This window comes from Tupaia chinensis, unplaced genomic scaffold (assembly GCF_000334495.1).
Source record: "Tupaia chinensis unplaced genomic scaffold, TupChi_1.0 Scaffold148904_1, whole genome shotgun sequence".
In the NCBI taxonomy this organism is placed as follows: Eukaryota; Metazoa; Chordata; class Mammalia; order Scandentia; family Tupaiidae; genus Tupaia; species Tupaia belangeri.
Genome location: NW_006208752.1, coordinates 473,367 through 477,956, shown reverse-complemented (window position 1 = coordinate 477,956; position 4,590 = coordinate 473,367). Strand labels below are relative to the sequence as shown.

Sequence of the window (4,590 nt, the reverse complement as noted above, 5' to 3'; positions counted from 1 at the left end):
GGGTTAAATGGGCTTCTTGAACAGTATTACCACTGTTTTTGGATCAGAGGAGTCATTCAGGAATCATAAAAGAACAGGCATCGGTGGAAAAGATTTCAGGAGTTTAGAGAACTGTACCTTCAATATGTCTGAGCAGTAAGACTTGGCTTTTATTAAGAACAGGCTTCCCATCTCCAATTACGTATCAAGTTTTTAGATAAAAATTCCTATTATTAGTAATTTTTGTGTGGTGAACATCAACATTTTGCTTTGTCCTTTTTTCACAGGTGGAGTAATTGCTGAGAATGGCAGTACTCTCTCTCTCATACCTTGGATCGATGGATGTTAGATCACTTTCCCTCACTTTCCCGTTTGAAGAGAAAGCTTAAGAGGTCTGAAGGGGTGGGGAGAAGTGAGTGCAAGATGGAGTCAGAGTCCCCGAGGACAAAGGTACGGGCTTACCCCTTTTTCCTGGGCACTGCTAAATGCAACATACGATTAGTGTGCTAGGACCCCAGAGATAAGAAATTTTTACTTTGCCTGGGAAATAGTTGCTGGGTTATTGTTAGAAGGGAATAAGGAAATGATAATAATGACATTTATAAATGCTCTAAACATTGCTGAAAAATGCGATTATAGCATTGATAGTAGACAGGTTATCAATACCAACTTCCATGTAAATCTAGGTTAAAGAAGATGTAACTGTGGGGGTGGTGAGGATAAATCCATGAGACAGCCTTTAGCAAGGTCACCGAACAAACTAGTTTGCAGCACTGAGAACCGATGACTTCCTTCCTCTCTAGTCATTCTATATTCCAGTATTGTGTCTCTAATATTCCTCTCCCCACCTTACGCGTTGCTCTGTAAGAATACTTTCTCTTCGAGACCTGAGGGTATTGCCACTGTTTGGTTATTGCTTTTGCACTTGTGTAGCAGCTTTTAAATTCCCATCTTTTTTAGCAGCTGCAGCCAGACAAACATATGAGTCAGTGGGAGGGGTTTAGAGGAACTGGCTCAGTTCTCCAGGGAGCAGTAACCTTTTGGCAGTCCAACAAACAGAACATTTAAAGTCCAATGGCTGCTAAAGCTCTCTCTGTACATGTGATAGCAACTGCAGTTTTCCCAAGGTCTGCTAAGAGTTTTTTTTTTTTTTTTCTTTCCAGATGGAGTCAGGTTTCTGCCTATAGAGAGACACATTCCTGAAGGCTTAACTCTGACCTCATAGCTAGAGTGGATACAAAATAAGATCTGGAGACAGCTGGGGTGTGATAAGGGGGAGAGGAAGAAATTTGGGGATATGAAGGTGAAAGTTCTTATTAAATGTTCTCACTGGGGGATGTTGCCTACAGCGGCAATGATGAAGGAATGCTAATCTTTTCTTTTTCAATAGCTCAGGGTACCAGCATCTTTCTCTGCTGTGTTCCTGTAAGTGATTCTCAGTGTCCTTTCCCTATCTAGTGGCATTTGAGAGACTCTTAAAGGGGTGGGCATTTTCAAAGCAATCTTTTTTTTCCTTTTCTTTCTTTTTTCTTTTCTTTTTTTTTTTCTTTTTCTTTTTTTTTTTTTTTAACCTATTTATTCTCCTACAATAACCGGGATCCATACACTAGGATAGGCCTGTGTCTGAAATTTCCACTTCAGATACTTAACTGCTGAGAATTAACTTCTTATAAAAATCCAATTTATCAATTTAATGTTGTAAGAAAACAAAGATAGGGGTAGATGGTTGATTCCTACAGGAAAGCAACAGATAGAAAAATAATTATTTCTCTATTTTCTAGCATTATCCTTCACAGGACATTTTTCTTTCTTCTTTCTTACCAATGATATAATGGAAAGAGTAACAGAGTCTTGTATGAACGGGATGAATCATGAATGATTTCGTGTATGTGGCAAGTAGATTCAAATGATTCTTTTTGCTAAATGAAAATTTAGATACTACTTCCCTTGACACGTATTTTGCTAAGATAAAGTGTCATGATCAAGAAGTCTATTTAATCTGAAGTAGGCAACAGAAGAATATCTCAGTTAACACAAAAGAAAGTACTACTTTGAGGTTCATTTTGGCACTGTCCAAATTAAAGGGGAAAGTTTTACTTGATGACTCAAGGTACCAGTCAGGGTTCTCAGTTGCAAATAACAAAATCTCTGTCCAACACAGACAGAAAACTAATTTGTTGGTAAGTATTAGGTTTCTTAGAAATGGCCAGAGGACTAGAGATCAGATTCAGAAAGAGACTGGGAACCAGGAGAAGATGAACAGCTGAGGACACAGCTGAGATCACTGCAGTGGAGCAGCCCGTTTAGAATCAGGCACTGTTTTTGCTGCCATTGACAGAGCTGCTTCTGGCTCCTCTCCAGCATGCCACTGGCCACTGGGCCTCTGGCCTCTGTTGTTGGGGCCAAGAATATTCTCTGACTCTTTCAGCAACTTGGCCTCTCTCTCTCTCAAGAACTGAGGGTCTAGTCCAGAGCACCTAATTGGCTCAGTCCAAGTCACATGCCTGTGTCCAAACCACTAGGAATGGTGCCTGAGGGTGTGTGGAAGGGGAGGAGATTAGGAGGTGGGCGTTTTCGTTTCCAAGGTCAATTTTATCCCTCTTCTCATCCTCCAGCAATAATAAGGAGTCTATTCTCTTTCTTATCCTGTTGGAGGTTGAATTGACCGTCCTTCCATTTGATAAATCAGTTATTCTGTATTGTTCTACTTATAATTTACATGTCTTTTTCACCTTCTGACTGTAAATTTATGAAGAAGAGAGCTTGTGGTTTATTTCTTATTTAAAAAAATTTTTTTTAGCATTATCACCTACAGTGCTTTACATGCTTTAGGTGCTTAAAGTATTTGAGTTCAGTAAATTATATTTAGTGATGATATTGCAGGAAAGCCAATATGATGCTAGTAAATGAAATAGCACTAAGTATTGATGGCACGTTGGTTATATACTGGCCACTTTTCATTTGATCCTTATAACAATCTTGTGAAGTAGGTTCTATTCTTTTCTCCATTTTATGTGTGAGAAACTGAGGCTCAGGCTAATAAGTTGTCCTAGTTTATGGAACTGAAGTGGACAGAACAAGCACTCCAAATAGGGTCATCAGAAGCAAAAGCCCATCATTGGCACTGTACTGCCCCCTGGAGGTCAGTCAGGGAGAAGAGAAAAATGGATCCAATCTGTGTACACAGAGATCATTAGTTTGCTCTTTTGTATTCTTAGATGTTCTCTTAGAGTGGATAATATTTATTTGGTAGTTGATGAACCAAAGGAAAACTCTGTATTTGCTTAGATAAATGAAATATTCTGGATTTAATATTATCTTAAATGAACAGGTATTGCACAGTAATTTCACTGATAAAGCATTCCTCATTGGTAGCATTCTTAGTAATGTGTTTGCCTCATAATGTAAGCAAATAAAATCAATATAAACAAATCTACATAAATATAGAACACTCCAATAAGAAATTTAAAATTTTGTATCTCATATCAACATCTTTGTCTCTCATTTAGCAAACAAAAGTCATACACTAGAATTTTATGTTTTACTATAAAACTTAAGAATTTTGAATTTTTTTTTCTTTTTAGTACATTCAAAAATGTACTAAACTCACAATCAGGTTATGTGATTTTGAAAAAAAAATTCTTGCTTAAATATCAGTAAGCTTATAGAATAAAATAGCAGTCATCCACATGTTTGTATTGGCATAAAATGTATGTGTTTTTACTTTGAAGGTGAGTGACATCTTAGAGAAATCACATATCTTTTTATCACAAATGATAAGAACATGATGTGGAGAAATGTTACTACAAAGTGGCAGTAGGCTTGGCCTTCACATACTATAAACGCGAAGATTGTGCCTCATGCTGAGTAAGCATGGAAGAGGGATTTGGTCCTTGGGGAGCATGGAAAACAGCTTTTCTCTGGATTCTTAAGAAAGCAGAGCTGGGAACCAGCAGTTAGCGTAATGGCTATGTCGCTGGACTCCCACGTAGTCGACTGTGGTTCGCGTCCCGGACCTGGTGGCTTAAAACTCACGCTGGGTGCATGTGTGTGCGTGCCTAAGATCCCGAGAGGAGAATGGAGGGGAAGGGATTGTGATTTCTCCTTTTCTGTCTCTATGTCTCTCTCTGTCTGTCCGGCGAGCACACGCGCCCTATAGTGAAAAACCTCTCAAAAAAAAAAAAAAAAAAAAAAAGAAAAAAAAGAAAGCAGAGCTGAGCAAATCCAGGAAGAGTTATCAATTTGAACTTGAAGGCAATTGCTTTGTATTTGTATAACCAATTGCTGAAGTGAAAATTTACTGTTACGCCATCATTTTATTCCTAACACTTGAAGCACTGTCATAGAAACGTGCGGACCTCATACCTGTAATTGCATTTATGTCCTTTCGTATAGCTCTGGAGTAGGGCTAAATTCCTTCATGTGAATTAACTCACATTATGTATTGCAAACAAATAGGTTAAGTAGTAAGTGGAGACATAGAGGAATAATTTGAATTCAAGGAGGCTCATGGAAAGGTCTCATAGGTTAGGAAAGGCTGAGAATACTTGTAGGAACGGGAAGAGAGATAAAGGAGAGGGAAGAGTGAAGGTATGAGAGCGGAAGGAGATC

General features: G+C 38.4%; 1 long non-coding RNA gene across 1 annotated transcript in view; it reads left to right on the top strand.

The window, feature by feature from the left end:
- Positions 1-305: 305 nt before the first annotated feature.
- LOC102482544 (uncharacterized) overlaps positions 306-4,590 on the top strand; it is an 11,609-nt gene continuing 7,324 nt past the window's right edge. Inside the window, exon 1 of the long non-coding RNA XR_337688.1 lies at positions 306-429. This is a non-coding gene — a long non-coding RNA (uncharacterized LOC102482544). The remainder of the gene's footprint in view (positions 430-4,590) is intronic.